This window comes from Pleurodeles waltl, chromosome 7, assembly GCF_031143425.1.
Source record: "Pleurodeles waltl isolate 20211129_DDA chromosome 7, aPleWal1.hap1.20221129, whole genome shotgun sequence".
NCBI classification, from domain to species: domain Eukaryota; kingdom Metazoa; phylum Chordata; class Amphibia; order Caudata; family Salamandridae; genus Pleurodeles; species Pleurodeles waltl.
Genome location: NC_090446.1, coordinates 1093120281 through 1093147670, shown reverse-complemented (window position 1 = coordinate 1093147670; position 27390 = coordinate 1093120281).

Below are 27390 nucleotides of genomic sequence, written 5' to 3'. Positions count from 1 at the left end.
TGTATGTTGTTTAATGTGCTGTTTTGTTTACACATTGGGCCTTGCTTTTACCAAGGCTTCTTTAAAACACTCCTCCCTAGGCCATGTGTTAATCCAACTCATTTGCATAATAACTGAAACTCTGCACACCTTTCAAGAACATGTGCAGCATGTGAGGACCACACCCAGCTCTTCAAACCACACCCAGCTCTGCACACCTTCCAAGAACATGTGCAGCATGTGAGGACCACACCCAGCCTTTCAAACCACACCCAGCTCTTCGAACCACACCCAGCCCTGTCTATAAAAGGCATCCCCCGAGCCTCACCCAGTGCTTGTGCTCGTCTACCTCCCGCTTACCTGAGAACAGATCCCTCGGCGCTGGCACTCCTGCTCTTTACAGACTTTCTTTGACTTCAATTGGCGCAGCTGCTGGCTCTTCCTTCTTCTGGTTTCCGGTTCCTCCTTGCCTCAGCCTCTCTCCTACGAGTAACCTGCAAAAGAGAAAGAAGACAAGGTTAGACTGATCAGTATCTCTTGCCAGCAACAAGTAAGTGCAAAACTTTTTATTACCTAAGGGAGCTTTGACGGCAATTTCTGGATTCGTGTATAGACAGTTTGAGGCGAAGTGCCTTCCACGAGCATTGTGATTAAGGCTCTTTGTTGCAGGATTATTTTGCAGGACTTTGTGAAGCGGACATTGTTTTTTTTCATGGAACTTTTGGGAATCGAACAGTGGAAACCATTGACAGCAAGGAAAACAGTAAATCAAGGACTTGCACAAATTACATGCTGTATTTTGATGTAAAAGTACAGTATTTGTTTTATAAAAGATTCTGGAAATATGCGAAAAGTGAGTCTGCTATTGGGAATTTAGGCTTTAGTTATATTATGATGAATGTTTGATATTGGTAATTCTGATAACAGTATTTGTTTAATTTTTTAGAAGCTTAACAGTAATAGAAAACACATCCCAGAGCAGTAACACATTCCAAACCTGGAAACTAGAGACCAGGATCCAAGAGGTACTTTTAGAAGAGAATTTCCAATAAATAAAGGGATAGTCAGGAACCCATTTAGGAATAGGTTGCACTTATCTGTTCTTTGTTTATGTTTCATTAGGCACCAGTTTCTACAGAAGTCAGAAAGGGCCGCAGATTTGTGCAGCACTTCAACAGTGGAAACGCAAGAACGGTGTTGTCGCTTTTTTTTTTATTTTATCCACTTCCCCCCCTTCCCTTGAGCTTCTGTTCTTAGTGCACTGTTTTAAAAACTAGTGTGCTGGAACAAGCAGTTTCAGGGTGGGGTCGGATTGTCTTCAACCTCCATCAGAACTGAACAAGAACTCAGGTGAGCTGGGCTTTGACAGAAGCACAAGCTTTAAAAAATAATTTCAGTTCTGGTGGACGATGAATACCGGGGAAGAAATAGAGGGCATTGACGTCACGGATATGGCGCAGGCCCTAAATGAGGACTTGGCTCATAATGAATCAGTGTCTGGCATCTTGCAACATATGCAAGAGGAAATAGAGAGATTAAAGATGGAGAATACCTCTTTAAAACAGGATTTAAGCAGGTATAAATTTAGGGGATCTCAGTGGAACACAGCTTCTACGCCTTTGTTTAAAACCTCCTCAGAGACAGGGGCGCCATCAAAACATACAACTTTGCCTTCCCCAGTTGAGGTTACTGTTAATGTTCCTAATGTTGTGCCCTTAGCAGCACCTGAACGTTTTCATGGAGATAGTAACAAATTCCATGTTTTTATCAATCAATGTCAATTACACTTCATTTGTAAGCCACAACAGTTCCCTACTGATGATACGAAAGTGGCATTCGTCTTGTCTTATTTGGGTGGCACAGCAGCCAATTGGTCAATTCCTTTCGTGGATAGAGATGATCCCATCCTCCATAATTGGAATCAATTTAAACGTACCATGACCAGCCTTTTTGCAAAACACACTTTCATGCAGGCAAGTGATAATGAGCTTTTAAATCTTAAACAAGGTAACAAGGATTTATTGACCTATCTCACTAGTTTTAATCGTTTACTCACCGAGACACAGTGGCCAGAAGAAAAGCGTGTCTCCCTTTTTTATAAAGGTTTGAGAGACGAGTTAAAAGACGCGCTGGCTCATATCGTTGATTTGCCAAAAGACTATTCAGACTTTGTAGATTTAGTTGTGAAATTAGAACATAGACTAGGAGAAAGAAAGAGAGATAAATACAAACTGGAATCACGGTTAACTTTTATTAGACACGAGAAGAAAGACACAGATAATAAACTCCCTGAACCAGAGCCTATGCAAATAGGGACACTCAGAGGTCCACTCACATCAGAGGAAAAAGAAAGAAGGAGAACATTTCAATTATGTTTATATTGTGGCAGGGCAGGTCACTTTGCCAGAGAATGTCCAGTAAAGCCTAAAACTCCACGAAAGGGTGCTGTTTCCTCCACCTCCTCAACTGAATCGGGAAACGATTAAGCTCGACAAGGGGAGAGGTTACTTGTTCGAGAAAACATCTTAATCAAACCTCTAATGCTGCAGCCTTCAGGGTACCGCACATACCTAGACATTTCATAATTCAGGTCGTTTTAATTGTTACTACCCAAGTGAGGCATTCTCTCCCTGTCCTACTGGACTCAGGCGCGACAGGAAATTTTGTGGATAATAAGTTAGCTGAAATCTTAGGACTTCCTATGTGCCTAAAGCCTTGTCCAGAAGCAGTATGTGCAGTGGATGGGTCAGAATTGACCTCTGGATTAATCACAAAACAAACAAGTCCACTTGTTATGGTCTGTCAGAACGGGCACACAGAGGTGATTAGCTTTGATCTGATAGATACTCCTAATTTTGGTTTGATTCTCGGGGTACCCTGGTTAACAACTCATAACCCAAAAATTGATTGGGTGAATAGAACTGTTACTTTGGATTCCTCTTTCTGTAGAACCAATTGCTATCAAGAAGCAGGTACAGAACAGAGCACAGTATTACACTGTGCTAGTGTTACACAAGATGAACCAAGTCTCCCTCCTGAATATTCTGACTTTAAAGACGTCTTTGATCCAGTAAAGGCTAGTGTGCTGCCCCCACATCGGTCTTATGACTGCCGTATAGATCTTATCCCAGGGGCCCCTTTACCTAATAACAGAGTATATGCTTTGACTGACGAAGAAACCAAATACTTAAGAACCTACCTAGATGACCTACTACAGTCTGGGTTCATCCGTCATTCCACATCTCCAGTGTCATCTCCACTCTTTTTTATCCCGAAGCCGGATAAATCCCTGCGCGCGTGTATCGATTATAGAGGACTAAATAAGGCTACAATAAAGAATAAATATCCTCTTCCTCTAATACCTGTGTTGTTGGATCAATTAAGACATTCTACTGTATACACTAAACTAGATCTGCGGGGAGCTTACCACCTGGTCCGAGTAAAAGAGGGGGATGAGTGGAAGACAGCTTTCAAGACAAAGTTTGGTTTATTTGAGTACACAGTAATGCCCTTTGAGTTATGTAATGCCCCTGCGGCCTTTCAGTTCTTTATAAATGAGGTCCTACACGAATTCCTGGACGTTTGTGTCATAGTATACATAGACGACATCCTCATTTACTCTAAGAACTCAGAAGAACATACCCAACATGTTCGTGCAGTATTATCAAAGTTAAAAGAAAATCATCTTTTTGCTAAGTTAGAAAAGTGTACTTTTAATGTCAACAAGGTGGACTTTTTAGGATACTGCCTGTCACCTCAAGGAATAACTATGGATGTAAAGAAAATCAGTGCTATTGCTGATTGGCCAGAACCATCCTCTGTAAAAGATATTCAGAAATTTCTGGGTTTCGCCAATTTTTATAGGAGGTTTATTGCACATTTTGCAGACATTGCAGCCCCAATAACTACCTTGTTGCGGAAAGGGCAACGATTTCTTTGGACTGATGAGGCGGCACACGCCTTTCAACTCCTAAAACAAAAGTTCACTTCAGCCCCAATTCTGAAACATCCTGATCCTGACTTGCCCTTTTTTGTTGAAGCGGATGCTTCACAAGTAGCTTTAGGAGGAGTTCTCTCTCAATGAGATGCAGTAGATGGCCAGTTACATCCTATAGCCTTCTATTCCAAAAAGTTATTACCAGCTGAACAAAATTACACTGTGGCTGAAAGGGAACTACTAGCTATCAAAGTAGCCTTTTCAGAATGGAGGCACGATTTAATGGGAGCCAAGTACCCAGTTACAATCTTTTCTGACCATAAGAACCTACAGTTTTTTGGATCACTTAAAGCACTAACACCACGTCAGATGCGCTGGTTAATTTTTTTTAGCACATTTGACTTTGTTATATCCTATAGACCAGGTGCACAACAAATTCAATCTGATGTGTTATCTAGATATGGACATACCTCAGACATGAAACAAGATAAAATAGGAGAACCCATTATTCCTCCCCAAAAGTTGTTGGCACCAGTACAACAGAAGGATTTCATCACAGATCTATATAATGCACACATGCAAATAGCACCTCAGGATTGGTTAAAGGATTCCCATAACACAATACAACGAGGTTTATGGTATCACGACAACATGCTGTTAGTGCCCACCTCTGAATTACAAACACAGGTGATAATTTGGCATCACGCCTCACCGTTGGCAGGTCATCCTGGTTGGGTAAAAACCCTGGAAAATGTGCAAAAACACTTTTGGTGGGACACTATAAGAAAGGACATTAAGCAATTTGTCACTACCTGTCCAATTTGTGCAAGACATAAATCTTCTCATAAGGCTCCTGACGGCTTGTTAATACCAATGCCAACACCCAAACAACCTTGGCACACTGTGAGCGTAGACTTTATTGTAGGTTTACCACCTGTAAAATCCTTCACAACAGTGTTGGTTATAGTGGATTTTTTATCTAAAATGGCACATTTTGTACCATTACGGAAATTACCCACGGCGGCAGAATTTGCCGATATTTTTATAAGGGAAATTGTGCGTTTACATGGTTTGCCAAGCAAAGTGGTGTCAGACCGAGGGAGCCAGTTCAACTCCAGATTTTGGAAAAAATTATGTGAAAAACTGAAAATAGATGTGGCCTTATCCACTGCTTTCCACCCAGAGACAGATGGACAGACTGAACGACTGAACCAAACCTTACTTCAAACGCTACGTTGTTTATTGGCTGATTATTCTAGTGAATGGTTGGAAGCTCTTCCAGTAGCAGAGTTTGTTTATAATAATACTGAGCATTCAGCTCTACTTTGCTCACCATTCTATTTCTTGCAGGGGTATCATCCAAGAGCTATACCCATTTTGTTAGAAGATTCCCTGTTGCCTACAGTAACGGATAGACTAACGAGGTTAGGTGACATAAGGGACAAAGCCAGGAAACATTTATTAAAGTACAAGGAAAGCATGAAAAGACAAGCAGACAAACACAGGTCTGAGGCCCCAATGTATAAAATTGGTGACAAGGTATGTCTCTCCACAAAAAACCTAAACATAGAGGGATCCCGAAAGCTGCAACCACGTTTCATTGGACCCTTTAGTATAACTGCCATAGTAAACCCGGTAACAGTAAAATTAGATTTACCAAAAGAATAACCAGTACATACTACATTCCATGTGTCCTTGCTTAAGCCGTACAACTCAAAAACCCGACCTGAACCACCACCTCCACCCATACCAATTAAAGGAAATCTGGAATATGAAGTGAAAAGCATAAAAGACTCAAAAAGAATTAGTGGACGTCTGTTTTATTTAGTAGAATGGAAAGGATATGATGAATCTGAGAATTCATGGGAACCAGCATCATATGTACATGCCCCACAGCTGATTAGACGGTTTTATTTAAAAAATCCAGGAAAACCCCGTCCTGTAGGAGGGCCTTTGAGGGGGGCAACTGTTAGGGTTTGTACACAGCAAAGAGCATGTCCCCTCTCACTGCACTAGTGGGTTCTGTAATAGCTCCCTTTTAAACTTACTATTCAAAGCCTTTCTTGTTATCTCACCTTCCCCCCCCCTAGGCTTCTGTGTATGTTGTTTAATGTGCTGTTTTGTTTACACATTGGGCCTTGCTTTTACCAAAGCTTCTTTAAAACACTCCTCCCTAGGCCATGTGTTAATCCAACTCATTTGCATAATAACTGAAACTCTGCACACCTTTCAAGAACATGTGCAGCATGTGAGGACCACACCCAGCTCTTCAAACCACACCCAGCTCTGCACACCTTCCAAGAACATGTGCAGCATGTGAGGACCACACCCAGCCCTTCAAACCACACCCAGCTCTTCGAACCACACCCAGCCCTGTCTATAAAAGGCATCCCCGAGCCTCACCCAGTGCTTGTGCTCGTCTACCTCCCGCTTACCTGAGAACAGATCCCTCGGCGCTGGCACTCCTGCTCTTTACAGACTTTCTTTGACTTCAATTGGCGCAGCTGCTGGCTCTTCCTTCTTCTGGTTTCCGGTTCCTCCTTGCCTCAGCCTCTCTCCTACGAGTAACCTGCAAAAGAGAAAGAAGACAAGGTTAGACTGATCAGTATCTCTTGCCAGCAACAAGTAAGTGCAAAACCTTTTATTACCTGAGGGAGCTTTGACGGCAATTTCTGGATTCGTGTATAGACAGTTTGAGGCGAAGTGCCTTCCACGAGCATTGTGATTAAGGCTCTTTGTTGCAGGATTATTTTGCAGGACTTTGTGAAGCGGACATTGTTTTTTTTCATGGAACTTTTGGGAATCGAACAGTGGAAACCATTGACAGCAAGGAAAACAGTAAATCAAGGACTTGCACAAATTACATGCTGTATTTTGATGTAAAAGTACAGTATTTGTTTTATAAAAGATTCTGGAAATATGCGAAAAGTGAGTCTGCTATTGGGAATTTAGGCTTTAGTTAAATTATGATGAATGTTTGATATTGGTAATTCTGATAACGGTATTTGTTTAATTTTTTAGAAGCTTAACAGTAATAGAAAACACATCCCAGAGCAGTAACACATTCCAAACCTGGAAACTAGAGACCAGGATCCAAGAGGTACTTTTAGAAGAGAATTTCCAATAAATAAAGGGATAGTCAGGAACCCATTTAGGAATAGGTTGCACTTATCTGTTCTTTGTTTATGTTTCATTAGGCACCAGTTTCTACAGAAGTCAGAAAGGGCCGCAGATTTGTGCAGCACTTCAACAGTGGAAACGCAAGAACGGTGTTGTCTCTCTTTTTTTTATTTTATCCACTTCCCCCCTTCCCTTGAGCTTCTGTTCTTAGTGCACTGTTTTAAACACTAGTGTGCTGGAACAAGCAGTTTCAGGGTGGGGTCGGATTGTCTTCAACCTCCATCAGAACTGAACAAGAACTCAGGTGAGCTGGGCTTTGACACTATTAACCAACCTAATATTATTGGTCATGTAACAATATGAGAGAATTCCAGCGGCCAACTAAAGAGGATTTGCCAGAGACAAGAAACTAAAAATACTGTCAAAAAGGGCCTCAAAATGAATAACTACTCCACCAAAAATGTGTAACATGCAACCTGCCATCAACATGATTTCTCTAAAAAAACAATTACAATAGAGGGGATGGGGAAAAAGTGGGGGAGGGGAAGGGAGAAAAGAGAAAAGAAGAGAGGCAAAAAACAAAGAGAGTTGCACTGGTATGTATATTGCTTTTTAAAATACATTGAGAAAAAAGTTATACAATGCTCTTTCGTATACACACAGAGAACTATAAATTCGCAAATTTCTAAATCCCAAAGTTTTCCGCTGCCCAAATGAATCCTCCATGGTGGCGCAGCAAGCTGCGCCGCCATGGAGGATTCTGACACCCCATACCGCCATCCTGTTCCTGGTGGTTCTCCCGCCAGAAACAGGATGGCGGTATGGGGTGTCGCAGGGCCCCCGTAAGAGGGCCCCAAAAAGAATTTCAGTGTCTGCTTTGCAGACACTGAAATTCGCGACGGGTGCAACTGCACCCGTCGCACCTTCCCACTCCGCCGGCTCAATTCTGAGCCGGCGTCCTCGTGGGAAGGTAGTTTTACACTGGGCTGGCGGCCGGCCTTTTGGCCTCCGCCGCCCGCCAGACTTAGAATCACCCCCAATATCTCCTCCTCTTTCTGGAGGTTTGATTGCCATAACCACTTGCCAACAATGGTCAATTTCTCTATGTCCTTTCCCAGGAAATGATCCACCAGCAGTGCATTGGTCACTTTGCACTGAATCTGGGTCCTCGGCTGCCAGATGCAAATTTGGATTTTCTGAGTAGTCTGGCCAATGTAGATTTTATTACAGGGGCAAGAAATAGTGTATATAACATTTGCAGTATTACAATTTGAAAGCTAGGTCAATGTAATCCTGATCCTGCCAAATTCAAATATTTTAGATTCAATAGTGAACTGACATACATTGGAATTGTCACATTTTAAATGTCCCAATACAGGACGAAGGCCCCGGAGATGAATGAGTGATGGGTTACTGGTTTTAAGGGTAAGCTAGTCAGCACCAAATGATCTTAAATATTCTTTCCTCTGTTGAAGAAAAAACGCTGGTGTTCAAAGTATTCAAGGTTTATGTCTTCTGCATTAAGTACCTGCCAATGTCTGATGATGCATTTCCTTAACTGGTTCGACTTCAGGGAGGAAGTAGTCACACAGACAAGGCAATCAATATCCTTTTGGTCTCAGGAGTGAGGAGGACCTCACTAGGGCAATATCAGGCTTGTTTCATTGATTGTCTGATGAGTCTGCATAGATAACCCCTTGGTGTAGTTTACCAGACAGCACCTTGGCCTCTGTAAAGAAGTCTTCTTTGAAACAACAGTTCTTATGAATGCAGAGACATTGTGAAAAAGGTAAAAACCCTCTTAGAGCTCTTGGGTGATTACTTATGAAACAGAGAAGGGTGCTCCTCTCTGTGGGTTTGTGATGTGGAGACGTAGTCAGTTCACCATCAGAATCTTTAATTTTTAATTCAAGAAACAAAACTTCCCATCTGCTGTGTGTCAGAGTGAAATGTAGACCACTGCAATTGGCATTCAACTATTGTACAAATTCCCAGAGGGCAGCCTCAGACACATGCCATATTTTAAACATAGTCAATGTATTTCTTCCAAAACCCTATATAATTATGGAAAGGATTATTTTGTGCAAGACTGCTGTGAACCTCTTAATAATCCATGAACAAAATAGCTAAATTTGTGGCAAAAACAGCCCCCATGGATGTCCCCTTGACCCTTTGCTAAAATTGCTATCAAAATAAAAAAAAGTTCTGATTTAGGCATAATTCAAGGAAAGAAGGCAGAACCGAATTAAGGGTGAGCTGTCTGAATAAGGTTCATTTCAATATTCCTAATACCATCTCCTTGGGGAATATTAGTGTAGTGAGGTTGTACAACTAAAGTGCAAAGGATACTTGAGTCGGGGTGAAAGGCTAAATGCTCAGTTTGGTTGAACATATTCATAGTGTTTTTGACATAGCAACGGGTCTTTCTTAGGAACAAAATCCTTAAAAAATAAGTACATATAGCATCCTAAGGGTTCCATTTCGGAGCTACACCCAGAGACAATGGGGCGGCTGAGCGGCGCAATTATTGAATTCATGGGGACTCAAAAAAACTGCTGTTTTACCTTTCCAGGTGATGTCAAAAATTACATTCTGAAACTCATTAGTAGGGTCAGCGTTGAGTTTTAAATAGTGGTTTGTCTTAGACAATTGTCTTGTAATTTCTGCTTTACGTGCTCCAATATCGTGGATCACAATACCCTCACCCTTATCAGCTGGTGTAATAACCAGTTATGGATTTTGTCTTAGACTATTAAGTTCTTTTTTTTCCTTTAGGGAGAGATTGTATGGGAGAGAACAAGGTTATGTTCAAATTTAATAAATTCATTGAGTACCTATTTCTCAAAAGTCTGTGTTTCGGGGGTAAGGAGTTGGAAGGTGGTGAAAAAGTGGAGGGGGTTTGGAAATTTGTATAGGCCATGGATGAAGTACTGGGTCTCCGCAGGAAAAAGGCATTAAGGTGAGTGCTGTGAAAGAATCGCAGTAGCTCAGTTTAGAGCCAAAGGCAATTGGGGCGAGTCGTGGGAACAAAGGAAAGTCCCTTGCTTAATAGCAATGTTTCCACAGATGAGAGTTAGTAAGTGGAAAGATAAAAAATGGGCACTGTTTGGAAAGTATCCATCTTGTTGCTCGTCACCCCTGGTATGTCTACCACTAGTAATGTTTTTGGCTTGTTAGGTGCCCTCCTGGGGTGCTGTATCACCATTGTGATCATCCTCTCCCCTGCCTCGTGGAGCATCCCTGGCCTCTTCCTAAAAAACAGAAGAAGTGTTGGTATTGTCAGAGGAGGAGATGGATCCTCTCCTGGATCGGATGTGTCTGAGGAATCACTAGAAGTGTCAGAATAGGAAACAATTGTGTTTTGTTTGTTGAATCTCCCCCGGGGTCACTCAAAACTGTGGTTATTACATGTTCTGTTAACATAAAAGGTGTCCAGATGATAAGGGTATGTTCTCTCAATCTTGTAATATTTAAAGTCTCTTATCACTTTGTTTGTTTTTTATTCTTGCTCAAGTCTGTTAAATTCAGATACCATCTTTTCAATTTTGTCAAGGAGACCTTTGGCATCCGGAATCACACTGGATTCCTGAATCTGCTTCTCTAAGTCAGCAATTTCAATTGCCAATTTTTCTTGTATGTTCTATGGCAGTGTCAATTCCGAGCACCATCCAGTGCTAGGAGCAAGTAGTACCTATAAAGTGAAACCCCAAATATACTTTTTGTCATTTGTGAAGACACCAGGGACGTTTCTTACCTGGAGGCCCACCAGAATTGTGTCAGCTTTCACATATGCAGTTAACATACAAATCACTAACTGTAAACTTTCATATTTGTTTTGCATCTTTCCAATTGTTCAGACAGACTTGAGTCAATGGGTTGACTAGTTTCAGATGAATTGGAAAATAAAGAGGGTCCCTCAAGAATCATTTTAATATAATCATCAGAGTACATGGGTGTATGAACTGACATCCTATAGGAGTGGCAACACCAGTCAAAACAATATGTCAAAGAATAGTCACAAATAAAGAGCAGAAAACAAAAGAGATGACCTGCATAGGATAGAAAATGAAAAGAAGAAAAAGGAAAAAGAGGGGAAGGAAAAAAGAGAAACAGGGGTAACAGAGAAAGAGAAGAACCCACTACAATGCAGTAGGAATGCAGTTAGCCCTTGCAATCCAGCGAATGTGCTCAGCTAGTTTAAAAATAAAAACAAGGGAACTTTGGGTAAAGTAACTTTAAAGAAACAATGGTCCCTGAGGGAAGGCAAATACACGTAATAATCATAGAGTTGCAATGACGTCTATGAGCAAATCTCAAGAGATTCCTTGAAATAATGTATGTATATATTGCAGGAGGCTGGCCTGACTTATAGTGGGTACCTTGTGGTACTTACACCTTGTGCCATGTCCACTTATCCTTTATTAGTAGATTAGAAGTGTTCTAGCAGCTTAGGCTGATAGAGGTAGCTATAGCAGAGCAGCTTAGGCTGAACTAGGAGACGTGCAAAGCACCTACTATACCACTTATATCACTTAGTACTATATCATAAGAAAACACAATACTCAGAGTTACTAAAAATAAAGGTACTTGTTTTGTGACAATATGCCAAAAGTATCTCAGAGGATATACTCCCTTAGGAGGTAAGTAATATACACAAAATATACACACACAACCAAAATCAGGTAAGTAAACAGTTAGAAAAGTAGTGCAAACAGTGTAGGATGCAATAGGAGACAATAGGTCTAGTGGCAACAAAAGACATATACTCCAAAAGTGGAATGCAACCACAAATGGACCCCAGGCCTAGTGTAGTGTGTAGAGGGTCGCTGGGAGTGTAAGAAAACCCTAAGGGTGTCCAAGATACCCCACCCCAAGACCAGGAAAAGTAGGAGTAAAGTTACCCTACTACCCCAGAAAGACAGTGAAGTCGAGATAGGGGATTCTGCAAGGACAACAACTGACTGCAAAGCACTGAAGACAGATTCCTGGACCTGGGGACCTGTAAAAGAAAGGGACCAAGTCCAAGAGTCATGCATCTGTCCAGGGGCTAGGAGCCCACTAAACCCCGAATGAAGGTGCAAAAGGGCTTATTCCGGGTGGAAGAAGCCAAAGATTCTGCAACAACAGAAGGTGCCTGGAACTTCTCCTTTGGTCAGAAGATGTCCCACAGCGTGCTGGAGGATGCAGAGTTATTTCCATGCAGAAAGACCGCAAACAAGCCTTGCTAGCTGCAAGAGTCGCAGTTGAAGGTTTTGGGTGCTGCCAGGGACCAGGAATGAGCAGGAGGTCCCCCCTTGGAGGAGGAGATAGAGGGGGTGCACAGCAACACAGAGAGCCCACGCAAAAGCAGGCAGCACTGGTAGAAGCACCTGAACAGGCATTCAGAAGATCTGAGCATTACGGTCAACCCAGCACAACCAAAGGGAGTCCCACAAAGTCGAAGTCCAACTCAGCAAGTTGGGCAATGCAGGACAGAGTGTTGGGGACATGGGCTAGGCTGTGCACAAAGGAAGTCTTGCATAAGTGCACAGACATCCTAGCAGCTGCAGTTCACGCAGTACACAGGATTACTGTCTGGCGAGGGGAGGCAAGGACTTACCTCCACCAAATTTGGACAGAAGGGCCACTGGACTGTCGGGGACACTTGGACCCAGCTCCTGTGTTCCAGGGACCATGCTTGTCAAGATGAGAGGGGACCCAGAGGACCGGTGATGCAGAAGTTTGGTGCCTGCGTTGGCAGGGGGAAGATTCCGTCGACCCAGGGGAGATTTCTTCTTGGCTTCCAGTGCAGGGTGAAGGCAGACAGCCCTCAGAGCATGCACCACCAGGAAACAGTCGAGAAAGCCAGCAGGATGAGGCGCTACAAAGTTGCTGGTAGTCTTCTTGCTACTTTGTTGCGGTTTTGCAGGTGTCCTGGAGCAGTCAGCGGTTGATCCTTGGCAGAAGTCGAAGAGGGAAGTCCAGAGAAACTCCAGTGAGCTCTTGCATTCGTTATCTGTTTAGATACCCACAGGGGAGACCCTAAATAGCCATCAGAGGAGTATTGGCTACAGAGAAAGCTAAGCACCTATCAGGAGGGGTCTCTGACGTCACCTGCTGGCACTGGCCACTCAGAGCTGTCCATTGTGCCCTCACACCTCTGCATCCAAGATGGCAGAGGTCTGGGACACACTGGATGAGCTCTGGGCACCTCTCCTGGGAGGTGCTGGTCAGGGGAGTGGTCACTCCCCTTTCCTTTGTCCAGTTTCACACCAGAGCAGAGCTAGGGGGATCCCTGAACCGGTGTAGACTGGCTTATGCAAGGAGGGCACCATCTGTGCCCTTCAATGCATTTCCAGAGGCCAGGAGAGGCTACTCCTCTCAGGCCCTTCACACCTATTTACAAAGGGAAATGGTGTAACACCCTCTCTCAGAGGAAATTCTTTGTTCTGCCTTCCTGGGACTGGGCTGCCCAGGCCCCAGGGGGGCAGAAACCTGTCTGAGGGTTGGCAGCAGCGGTAGCTGCAGAGAAAACCCCGGCAAGTTAGTTTGGCAGTACCCGGGCTCTATGCTGGAGCCCCGGGATGCATGAAATTGTCCCCACCAATTCCAGAATGGTATTGGGGTGACAATTCCATGATCCTAGACATGTTACATGGCCATGTTCGGAGTTACCATGGTGACACTACATATAGGTATTGACTTATATGTAGTGCACGTGTGTAATGGTGTCCCCGCACTCACAAAGTCCGTAGAAATTGCCCTGAACAATGTGGGGTGACCTTGGCTAGTGCCAGGGTGCCCTCACACTAAGTAACTTTGCACCTAACCTTCACTAAGTGACGGTTAGACATATAGGTGACTTATAAGTTACTTAAGTGCAGTGTAAAATGGCTGTGAAATAACGTGGACATTATTTCACTCAGGCTGCAGGGGCAGTCCTGTGTAAGAATTGTCTGAGCTCCCTATGGGTGGCAAAAGAAATGCTGCATCCCGTAGGGATATCCTTGAACCCCAATACCCTGGGCACCTAGGTACCATATACTAGGGAATTATAAGCACAAAGTACAGTACCTGATTTATATGCAAAGAATGTATTAGGTCAACTAGGACAGGATTTATTTGTAGGCATATGTCACTCTATCAGGAGGAAGGGATTCAAATTGATGGTGTCCTGGAGTAATGACTGAGGAGCTGTTTTGTGCACTTTTATGTAATGGAATTTATTTGTACTAGTACAATTTTCTAATTTAGTTAGAAGAATGATAAATTCAAATAATTATTGTAAAAATGTGTTATGGAGCATGTGTCACATTATATATCATCAGTTAAAGGGATTACAAATTGTGGAACCCTGGAGTAAGGATTAATAACGCAGTTGATATATTTTAATATAATGGCTGAGCTATGTGAAGCATAGTGCGTCACTTTGACTATATGTAAATTATGAACATCAGTATGTTACTGTGAACAGAATAAATGCTCACAGGCTAACGAGGCATATGTTACTTTATATTTCTCATGGGTAGTGTTGGGAAGGATTTACATGTATTAGATCTCATTAAGCCTAAGGAAGATCTAGAGGATTAATTTTGGATATATTTTTTAAAATGTGAAATATTTTAAGGAAATATTAATTTTGAATATACATTCTTTTTATGGATTCCTCATGAGAGCATGATTTAGTATGGGGACATATGCTTTTGAATTAACATTATCATTGGGGATGTTTGAAACGATATGAGACCAATGAAGCATCATTTGTTAGAAAAAAATCACTAGCATTAAAAGGATGTTTAAGAATTATTACTATGAAATGTTTGGAAGTAAACATTCCATGAACAGGAGTCAAAGAAGGAGGTGAATGAACACAAAGTGAGGATGAAATGGGCCATCTTGAGTGAGGGGATTAGAATCGTAGCAGTTGAGTGGTTGAGCTACTGAAATTAAGGAGGAACTGTGTAATAAAAAGATGTCCATGTGCTGGCCTTATATGTGTGTTATTTTCTGTGAGTACTTTAATAAAAAGCCATAATCCTTATCCGTACGAATCTGTCATCTGTCTCCTGGAAGAAAGTTATGGCTTGGCACTGTGTCACTGGCTAACGAGGAGCCGATGTGGAGTTATATATATTACCTAGTGTCAGTCGCCACTAGTTAGTGATAGTTAGGACCAAGTTTCTATGGAATGTCTTTGGTGCCGCTTGACCAATCTTCATACAATTTTCCAAGAAAATACAACCCTCATTTGAGTTGCTGTCTGGAAAGTTTTGGGGTGATCCGTCCAGCAAAAGAGGGATCCCAAAACACTTTTCCCCCATTCATTTTCCCATAGGAAAATTTGAAAAGAAAATGAACAGTGATAGGGCCAAAACTCCTGGATTGAATTACACTAAATTTGGACAAAAGGTATGTCCTATATATATTCACTGAAAAATCCAAAGATTATAGTAATGTTATGGTTAGGTTCATATTTTACCCACACAAAACCATGGAAATTCAGCAGTTATAGTTATGCTTATAGTTATACTTATGGTAAGAAACTATAACTTATGGCCTAAAGTTGTTTTTTGGCACAAGTTATATTTTCTTCATGAAGTTTTCAAAACTAGTTTTCCAATACTTTCAGCTGCTGTCTAGAAAGATTTGGGGTGATTTGGCAAGCAGGGGCTGAAGAAAAGTGTTTTCCCCATGCAATTAGACATGACTACACTGAACAGCAATTACAAAAAAATTGGCAAAAAGCTAGCTGTTGGTCCAGAGACAGTGCTTTGTGTAATTTGGTGTAAGTTTGTGCTGTAGTTTTGGAGTTATTGAAGAAAAAACTACTTATGTATACATTTAGGGACACAGAGGGGTTGCGGATCTGAGACATCTCATGCTCTGGTCTAATTGGCTGCCATCACTTCAACCAGGAAGTAGTGGCAGCCATGCTGGGACTCAGACTAGGCTGAGACCGAAGAAAAAATGTGTAAAAAAACAAGAAGAGTAGGAATACCCCGACCCCCTTGGCCTGTAGAGGGCTCCCACAGGGACCCCACCTGGGGCCAAAAACATTTTTTATTTCTAATTTTGTGTTGAGCAAAAATCAATAGATTACCCAAGTATGGTTGCCAAAGTGGGCCAGATTCTGGGGAAAACAATGTACATATTTAGGGGAGGCGGAACTGATTTTGGCCCTGGGGACCCTAAAGCATAGGGCCTGGTCATTCTTAAAAAGGCAGAGAAGAGCGCGCAGCCTTCCTTCCCAGACCAGCGTCAGTCCCAGGGATCAGATTCCCCAGGGCACGGCCATATTAGTAATGGGGAGGGGAGCCATGCAGCCTTACTCCAGAGGCTGATTTTGGCCCAGGGGATCCCATTCCTTGGGGCACAGCCATAATTTCAAAATAGAGGGGGACCATGTTGCCCCTCACACATTGTCATTAATGGCCCTGGGACTCCAGCCCCTAGGCCCAGGGTGCCCATCCATGGGCATAGCTGTTTCCCTGCCCACACTGGTACGGGCAGGGAAACCTGTGCGTGCTCTCACTTGGCAGCAGCATTTTCAAAGATCCCACAAAGTGAGAGCAAACACTAAGCCCATGAAAAATGCTCCAACCCACTGGAAGCAGACTTTTCATCTGTTTCATCTGCAGATCTTGCTCCAGCTGGGAGGGAGGTGCATTTATAACTGCTCCCAGTGGGCAGGAGCAATTGGGGCTGTCAGGGCCTTGAGGCTAACCCCATAATCCCCAACCATTGTGTGGTGGGAGCCCTGGGTGGGCACCAGGGCACCGCCATGTGTCGTCTGGCCTAGGGGGATGGGGTCGCTGGGGCTGAAATCGGACAAAAGTGGAGGCTGCATGCCCTTCTCCCATTACTAGTAGTGGGAGAGGGCCCTCCTGTCCCCCTCCCCAGGCTGATTTGGACCCCAGGGATCCCATCCCCCGGGGCCTGGCCTACTTAAAAAGAGAGAAAGGGCAACCCCACAAACAATTTCAGCTCCGGGGACCTCAAACTCAGGGTTGGGCTGATTATTAGTTGGGGGAGAGGGCCCTCTTGTCCCCCTCCCTGGGTTAAATTTAGCCCCAGGGACCCCATCCCTGGGGACCAACCTTATTAGTACTGGGGAGGGGCTGCACGGCCCCCTCCAAGGGTGAATTTTGGCACCAGGGACACCACCTCTTTGGCCCTGCCACAATTTCAAAAGGAAGAGGGGCCACACCACCCCCTACCAGAGCCATTAATGTTCCTGGAGACCTTATCCCCCAAGGATTGTTCCTGCTATGTCCCAGGGCTGGACACCCTGCCCACACTGGTGCGTGCAGGGAAACCTGTGTCTGCTCTTGCTTGCCGGGAGAAATTTTAAAGCTCCTGCCAAGCAAGAACAAACACTAAGTCTGATCCCAATGGCCAGGAACATGAAAAATGCTCCCGCTCCTTGGGAGCAAACTTTTCATTTATTTCTCTTCGGATGAAAAAATTGCCCTTGTCTGCAGGGGGCAACTTTTTTAGCTGCTCCCTGCGGGCAGGTGCAATGGGTCTTAACTGAGGGGTCCTAGGGTTTCTCCATGTGGCACCAGGGCACCCACTCTTTGTTAGCCGGGCCCCAGGGGATGCAGTCCTTGAAGCCTAAATTGGCCCAAAAAGTGTGACTGTGCAGCCCCCTCACTCATGCCCTAAGGTAACTCTAACTCACACCCTCACTATGTACTGCTAACTACCCAACTTATTACACTAGTCATGACATCTTCTATGACATCATTGATAATATCACTGCAAAATCTGCAAGAAAATTATTGATGAGAAAACTATGCATGGTGTGGGTGTGAGTTATAGTTCCTTGAGATAAATATAACTGTAACTTCAGAATTTCTATTATTATTGTGTGTAAAATCTGAACCTAACTATAAAGTCCCTGTAAGCTTTGTTTTTTATGTCAAATACAGGGTTACATAGACTTAATTTTATGCCTGCCAAGTTGAGGTCAATAAGCCAGAAAGCAACATTTTTTTAGTTGCTAACAATAATCTATAAGTGGCCAATATGAAATTTTAGGCATTCAGGAAGAGGTAGCAGAAGACTATCATTTCAGCACTAAACCTTGTGGTAGATCAGGAAGCTGCTACACTCTTTAATCCAACATCTACATTTGTTCCAAATCTTGCTAAAGATGGCCTAAAACTTGAGTTTGTCTCTCAAGAGGTAAAAAGCTTATACTGAGCCAAGGGAAAGCAGGTGCTCAGGCGCCTGGCCAATAGAACTGCCTATGACAATTTAATCAGAAAATTACAATCCACTGATGATGTGGTGGTGAGAAGTGCGGACAAAGTTGCCAATATTATGTTGTGGCCAGGAAAAATATACATAAAGGGGACTTTGTGTCAACTAGGAGACACCCTGTGTTACGAGAAAGTAGAATTTTCTCAAGCCAAAGAGGTCAAACAGGCCTTTAATGTAAAGCTCTTAGAATGGTCTAATAATGGCCTTCTTACACAAGAGGAATATTTATCTATAAGAAATGACAACCCCAAATTGCCTGTACTGTAATTGATACCCAAAATTCACATGAAATTAGAGAAACCACCTGGTCACCATATTATATTTGTCATTGACAGTCTGTCTGAACTCTCTTCAAAATACATTGATTCCTTTCCGCAGGAATATGTTAAGAACCTAGTCTCATATTTAAGTAATACTGGCCATTTTCAGCAGATAGTGTTGGACATTCCATGGGAGGATGATTATTTGTTGATTTCCACTCATGTCCCCTCATTGTACACTAGTATTGATCATCCTGATGGAATGATTGTTGTGCAATATTTTTTAAGTGTGAGACGATTGGCACTGTTGAAACACACTAACATGTTGATGAAGGTGTTTCAGTGGTGCCTTCAAAATAATTATTTCTTATTCAATGATCAGGTTACAGGCAGATGAGAGTCATGACGATGGGTACCTGCATCGCCCCCAGCCATATGGTGGTGGGAGGAACAGGTTGTCAGGACTGATTTTTCAGAGGAATGGTTTAAAAATGCAGTCCTCTGGACCAGGTAAATAGATTACCTGTTTGTGATCTGGAGGGTGTCCACTGACAGTGCTAAAATCAATGTAGAGAAGCTGAATCTCCAGTTCACTAGTACTATCGGCCAAACCAATGTGGTCTTTTTGATTTAGAGATTTATGTGCAGAACCTCAAGTTACACAGCAGAATATACAGAAAGCCTACAGCAGGCAATACAGATATTGACATATGGATATCTTTCATCCAGTGAACTTGATGAAAACCATTCCCTATGGTGAAGTGCTACGGGACGTAGGAATTGCATTGATGATGCATTAGAATCTGCATCATGTGAGATTGTACATAGATTTTGTGAACAAGGGTACAGTGAGGATGTTGTACATGATATCTCTGCAAAAGCTGAAAAGTTGAATAGGGAGCAAGATTTCTTCTGGAAGAATCCACACAATAGTGAGTTTGCACAGATGAGATTTATTACCCAGTACTGCAGGGCTCCATCAGAGAAATTCTTAACAAGTATTGGCATTTAGTCAAGAATTACCCCACAATTGCCCCATCTATGCCACCCAAACTAGGCTATACTTTTTAGAGAGCAAGCTCTATGAGGGATGCTCTTGTCAACCCCTGTGCCACTGACGCTAGAACAACTGGTTGCAAAAGAGTAAAGGGTTTTGCAAATGTTCTAGCATGTGGATTTAGGTTGAATAAAACACATTATAAGTCACCATTGGAGGTTGCACGGGTAAAACTGAGTTTGTGGTAAATGTTTTAGAATGCCAGTGCAGTTTGCAGAATGTAAGGAGCACAATAAACCCAGTTCACAGACATCTTACAACACCTGAGGGCCATAAAACACTGAGATCAGTATTATCGGGTAGGTAGGAATTTCGCTGAAGTGCATGACTGTAAAGTGCCTGAACTGAAAAACTATGTGATTGATGCAGTGGTAAAAAGTCCAAGAGGAGAAGACAGGGAAAGAAGCTCAGAAGAAGACATTCTAAACATATACTCCAGCTCGATTCTAACGCCCACAGTGGATTCAATCTGGATGAGGAACTGTACTTGCATCTGTAATGAATGAAAGGTACCACTGTTGTTTACAGGTCTTTGGGATCTTTTTGTGCCCCTTTTCTATATTTGTTTTACAGGGAGCAGGATTAGCAGTTCATCATCATCATTCAGACCAATGATTAGCAGTTTTATTGGTTGAACAAGTGTTAGAAATGGGGTCTTTGGTTGTCAGTCAGGTTACCCCCTGTCCAAGCAAGGACCCTCTCTCTAGTCAGGGCAAGTCACACACTATCCAAATTATCCTGTACCCACCCTCTGGTAGCTTGGCACTGAGCAGTCAGGCTTAACTTAGAAGGCAATGTGTAAAGTATGTGTGCAATAAAACATGCAATAACACAGTATACCACCACAAAAATACACCACACAGACTCAGAAAAATGTAGAATATTTATGTGGGTAGATTAAGGTCAAAATGATCAAGAATTTGATAAGTACACATTGAAACATCACTTTAGAAAATGCAAAAAAGAGTCTTAAGTTCTTAAAAGCAATAAGGTTCTCTTACAATCAAAAAGTAGCTGGTTTGCGTCTAAACTATCTGCAAGGGAACGCAGAGGAGGAGATGCATGGAAAACGGTAGATGTGCATCAGTTTTTCCCAGCGCACACAGACGATGCATCTATGACTTGTCACGCAACAAGGGCTTTGCGTTGATTTCTGGCATGCAGACTTGGATCCTCTTTGGGTTGCGGGGTATTTGTATGCCCCGGGGACGATGCAAAGGAATCCTAGGCATGGAGGACAAAGTCACAGGAGCTGCGTCAATCTGGTGGGCGATGTGGGGAAATTTCTGTCATACGGCAGGCGCTGCGTCGATTCCTCTTTGCAAGAAGTCGGGCTGCATCATTCCAGCTCAGCAATGCGTTGATCCAGTGGTCCATGCGTCGAAGTTCTGGTCAGAATGCTGCCACTGCATCGATCTTCACTCAGGGAGCCGGACTTCATTGTTCCAGTTTGGCGTGCAGTGATTTTCTCACCACAGGGCAGGCTGTGCATCGATTCAAGAGGGTTGTGAGTCGATTTTTGCAGCACATGGAGTTCTTTGCAGAGATGAAGGGCCTGATTCTAACTTCGGCGGGCGGCCTCTGCCGCCCGCCGAAGTTCCCCCACCAAAATACCGCTCCGCGGTCTAAAGACCGCTGAGGGTATTTTGGGATTTGCCCTGGGCTGGCGGGCGGCCCGCCAGCCCAGGGCAAATCAACCTACCCACGAGGACGCCGGCTCAGAATTGAGCCGGCGTAGTGGGAAGGTGCGACAGGTGCAGTGGCACCCGTCGCGTATTTCAGTGTCTGCATAGCAGACACTGAAATACTTTGTGGGGCCCTCTTACGGGGGCCCCTGCAGTGCCCATGCCATGGGCATGGGCACTGCAGGGGCCCCCAGGGGCCCCGCGGCACCCACTACCGCCATCCTGTTCCTGGCGGGAGACCCGCCAGGAACAGGATGGCGGTAGGGGGTGTCAGAATCCCCATGGCTGCGGAGCGCGCTCCACAGCCATGGAGGATTCTGTAGGGCAGTGGAAAACCGGCAGGAGACCGCCGGTTTTCCTTGTCTGACCGCGGCCGAACCGCCGCAGTCAGAATGCCCTGCGGGGCACCGCCGGTCTGTCGGCGGTGCTCCCGCCGACCCTGGCCCCGGCGGTCTGAGACCGCCGGGGTCAGAATCACCCCCGAAGTCTTTTTGGCCCTGACACTTCAGGAAACAGGAGGCAAGCTCAATCCAAGCCCTTGGAGAGCACTTCTCAGCAGAGCCAGAGGGCAGCAAGGCAGCAGGGCAGCATTGCTTTGCAGAAAAGCAGTCAGGTGAGTCCTTTGGGCAGCCAGGCAGCTCATATTAGCAGTTTGCAGGTTCTGGTTCAGAGTTTCTTTCCCAGGAGTTATCTTGTTAAGAAGTGTCTGAGTTGGTATGGTCAGAGACCTGGTTTAAATACCCAAATGTGCCTTTGAAGTGGGGGAGACTTCAAAGAGTGCCTTAGGAGTGCACATGATCCCCTTTCAATTCCATCCTGTCTGCCAAGGTCCCAGTAGGGTGTTTAGCAGTCCATTGTGTGAGGGCAGGCCACTGTCCTTTCAAATGTATGTGTCAGACCCTCCACCACCCAGCCCAGGTAGACCCATTCAGTATGCAGATGTGTGCAGGTGTGATTGAGCATTCTTTGTTTGGGGTTGTCTGATTGAAATGCACAAGGGAGCAGCCAACTAAAGTAGCCATACATGGATTGTAAGGCACAGAAGGATTTAAGTGCAGAATGCTCACTTTCTAAAAGTGGCATTTCGAAAATAGTAATATTAAACTCAACTTTACCAGTCAGCAGGATTTTGTATTACCATTTAGGCCATACTAACTATGACCTTCTTACTCCCTTCAGATCAGAATCTACCACTCAAACAGTATATGAGGGTGGCCCTAATGTTAGCCTATGAAAGGAGCAGGCCTCATAGCAGTGTAAAATGAATTTAGGAGTTTGACACTACCAAGACATATAAACTACACAGGTACATGCCCTGTCTTTTCCCTACATAGCCCCCTACCCTATGGGCTACCTGGGGCCTGGTTTAGGGGTGACTTATATGTAGAAAAAGGAGAGTTTAAGGCTTGGCAAATACTTTTAAATGCCATATTGAATTGGCAGTGAAACTGCACACAAAGGCCTTGAAATGGCAAGCCTGGGACATGGTTAGGTGGCGACTTATGTGGGTGGGACAATCAGTGCTGCAGGCCCACTAGTAGCATTAATCTACAGGCCCTGGGCACATGTAGTGCACCTTTACTAGGGACTTATAAGTAAATTAAATAGGCCAATTGGGTATGAGCCAATGTCCCCATGTTTTAAGGGAGAGAGCATATGCACTTTTGCACTGGTTAGCAGTGGTAAAGTGTGCAGAGTCCTAAAACCAGCAAAAACAGTGTCAAATGTTGAGGGAGGCAGGCAAAAAGTTGAGGGTAACCACCCTAAGGCTGTCGGGTCTAGCAACAACAACATAACTAGAATTAATACTTTGCACTCCAGATTAACATTTGACACTCAGCAGTAAGATTAACCTTCTTTGGAGGTGATTTTTACACAGCTTTTTAATGCCCACTGGGACTTGATTGTTTTATGTGATCCTTGTTTCAGCAGCATATAGATTATGGTATAAACACTTCTTTTATTTCAGTCCAGGATAATAAACTCAGTTGCCCTGGTAATTATGCATGTATTTTGAATTCATGAAAATAATTCTAGTGTCTTACGGGTGTACATTCAGCTTGTCGTACATAAATACAAAGTTATCTAGTCTAAAACAATTGGGCATTGGTTTGGGAGTGACAATTCAATGTTTTTGTAAGTTGGGAGATTCATTATGTTGTAACATGTGAAAGGACAGTCCCAGAACAAGCATTTTACTAGCCCCGATCTAAAGATAAAGGCAGGCTTTGTTGTGGTATTTATCTTGAGCTGCCAACAATTTTGATTCAGAATTGTTTTAGTTTGCTGATTCGATGAAGTGATTTTGTTAGTTAGTGTGCCATTAATTTATTTTCTCATGTACAATGAATTTAAATACTATATAACAAAGACGAACACATCAGCACATAAATGCACACCATCATGTGTGGAATACAGAGTTACATACACTTCACCTGTGTTCTGATTGGGGAATACATTACCAAAGGACGTTGTGGACGGATGCACTTTTTGTTAGTTTGTGCCGTTAGTTTGTCCCTTCACGTATTTGAAAAAAACATAAAATTGAAAAAACATTATTATTTTGTGATTTAGTATTGAGTAAATTACTGCATTCAAATGCATTGTTCCATGTATTCCCTTCACCCAACACAGTGCCCCTCATTACGACTCCGGCGGGCGGCGGAGGCCGCCCGCCAGAATTCCGCCCTCCGTGATACCGCTCCGCGGTCAGAAGACCGCGGAGGGTATTATGAGTTTTTCCCTGGGCTGGCGGGCGGTCTCCAAAAGACCGCCCGCCAGCCCAGGGAAAAACTCCCTTCCCACGAGGATGCCAGCTCGTAATAGAGCCGGCGGAGTGGGAAGGTGCGACGGGTGCTGTTGCACCCGTCGCGTATTTCACTGTCTGCAAGGCAGACAGTGAAATACATTTTGGGGCCCTCTTACGGGGGCCCCTGCAGTGCCCATGCCGTTGGCATGGGCACTGCAGGGGCCCCCAGGGGCCCCGTGACTCCCCCTCCCGCCATCCGGTTCCCGGCGGGAGAACTGCCAGGAACTGGATGGCGGGAGGGGGAGTCGGAATCCCCAAGCTGGCGCAGCAAGCTGCGCCGGCTTGGAGGATTCCTTGGGGGCAGCGGGAAACCGGCGGGAGACCGCCGGTTTCCCTTCTCTGACCGCGGCTAAGCCGCCGCGGTCAGAATGCCCCGCGGGGCACCGCCGGCCTGTCGGCGGTGCCTCCGCGTCCAGCGGCCCTGGCGGTTACAAACCGCCAGGGTCATAATGAGGGCCAGTGTGCCTTTTCATGCACACAAACATTTGTTTTCATTAATTGATTTGATATGAGATTGGATACAGTTGTGGCCAATCATTTTGATAACAGATCTATTCATTCAAAAGTATTCATTCTGGAGTCTTACTTTATGCTTTACAACCGCCTGACGTGAACAAAATGCCTTTATGGTTTTGAACATTTCAGTGCCTAAAATATCTCAGAACAAAGTAGATTTATAGTATTACCTTCTTTTCAGGGGGTTTGCCTTAAATAATAACTGCATCATCGAATTCTTCTGCCTTTTCAAGATCTTATCCTTTCTAAAGCAATCCCCCTACTGTGAAAGCATACGCTATTTTTGTCTTCATATAAGCTGGAAGTATTGAGGGTATCCTCTTATGAAGGAATGGTGAGTAATATAGAATGCCTATCTAAGCTATCAAGTAGATAATTTGTAAACGACCTATTCTATGATTTATTTTATTTTATTTACACATACTTCATTAGCCTAGACTAAACCCATGTGCGTTTCAAAGCGTTGGTTATGGCGATGCACGCTAACCAGCCCCACACCCTGCACCATATTTACAAAGTGGCACAATGCAAGTGGCGCAATGCAAGCATTTGTAACCTCTAGCGCCACATTACACCTGTGCCAGGTATAATGTGTGCAAGGGGGCGTTCCCTTGCAAGGAGGCTAAAAAAATGGTGTTAAAGTGACGCTAGGACATTAGCCTATGGGCCTCCCTGTGCTTAGCTGGACTAGTGGCAACATTTTTGGCGCTAGTGCAGCAAAGAGCTACAATAGCATCAACAATTCTGACACTATTTTCCTAACACGGGCAATGGTGTGCTTCATTGTAAATACAGTGCTACCATGATGTCGTTAGGTGGGTGCAGGGTGACGCAAGGAAACTGGTACATCAGAGCCAATGCGCCAGTTCCTTGTGAATATGCCCGGAACGGGCATATTTATGAGAAAGTGGTTCATTGTCTTGATGTCCCACTTCTCTTACGTGTCCCTTGCCCTACTTAACAACAACATGGTTGCACCATATTTACAATACAGTGCACCAGGCGGTCTATAGCAGAACAGCATCAGAATTTTTTACGATGTTGTGGAGCTTTGCTGCACTAGTGTCAAAAATGTTGATGCTAGTTCAGTAGAGCACAGGGAGGCTTGATTTTCATTGGTGAGTAATTTTAACGTCTGCCTTGAGCAGGGGTTAAAAATGACAGAAAAAATGGTGCAGTGAAAGCTAGTAAATTTCACTGCGCCATTTTGCCGGGCATCCCTGTGTGGTAGCACTCCCCCTTGCATAATTTATGCCTGGCGCAGGCATAATGTGGTGCAAGGGATTGCAAAGTAGTGCAAAGCATGAATTGCACCACTTTGTAAATCTGGCACATGAGAAAGACCACTGTAGCGCCTCCTTAGCATAAAACAATTATGCTAAGGTGGCGCAAAGGTGGTGCAGAGGGTATGTCAATATGCCTTTACTTCCTTCTGATCTTTGGCCCTGCCAGCAACTGTCAGATTACAAATAGAAAGTGCAGATCATATTATTTGTAGACTTTGAATCCAATCTAACATGATTTGTAATTGCAACCTGAGCAAATGCATAATGCCTAAAAATGATACTGTGAAGACTTATAACACCTATGCTGATTGTTTAAATAAGGGATACAATGTATGAAAGGTGCAAATGAAATAAAGATCTCTGATTTAAAGTGCTAGTCATTAATGGGAGAAGCACCACACACCCACAATAGTCCATAAACACACCGAAATGAGGCAGTTGGAATCAAGAAAGATCGTTTTCATATCTCTCAGTCTTCTAAAAACAGTAACAGTAGAGGCTCAGAAAAACTCAAACCATCTGTTTGAGTACAAGAGGAAGACTCCCCCAGAACAGAACTTGGGATGCACAACATGGATTGTCTGGCTGAGTCTATTTTCTCTGGTTCTAGGTGGTTTTTGGACTACCCTTGTTGCTTATTTTGTCTCAATTTAACAGCATACACCTTTAGCAGTGCACAGACAACCAGGAGTGGTTCTCCAATATGGGCTCCGGAGCTCCACCCCTTGATTGTTCCCCATAGCTTAAAACGAATTTAGTAAGAAAGAAGAATATGCTGAGGCAGGACTGGTCCTAGGATTTTTTGAGCCCTGGGCAAAATGAAAGATGCGACCCCCCCTCTAATTTGCATGTGATGTGTCATCATAGGAAGTGACATTGCTGGGCAATTAATCTTCTTGAAGTGAGTTGCAAAACACAACCTCTCAGGAGTAAATAACAGTATAATGAATAGGAACACAAATACCCCAAATTAATCTAGTCTATATATTTTAAAGCTCTGTTAGCAGATTACAGAAGCCAAACGCTTAGCACATCTCTCATGAAAATAGATTTCTTTACTCCAGTGTTCACTGTCCAGTAATAACTGACTACATGTGACTTCCTCAAGAAACAAATGTTTTAAGTGAGTCAATAAAGTGGTAGTGAATACTCAAGCACACACCAGACCTCGGCCAGGACCTCAGTGGGCATGGCACTCAACAACAGCTTGGCACAGAGTTGTTTACTGCAGAACACTCTATAGTGGTTATCTGTTTAAAGATAGACTCAGTAGGCACAGGAATTTGATGCTGAAGGGAGATATGGGAAAGTATGAGAAAGTATGAATCATTACTGGGGCAGGTTGGAGCAGTCAAGAAGCTTGAGATTGGGTAGTGTAAAGATGGAGCAGGGAGGACACTGCGTGGTGTAGGGATGCAGCAGGAGGGTATTGGGAGATGAAGGGGTGGAGCAGGTACAGACTGGCTGGTGTAGGGTCAGAGGTAAGGTTGCTAAGGG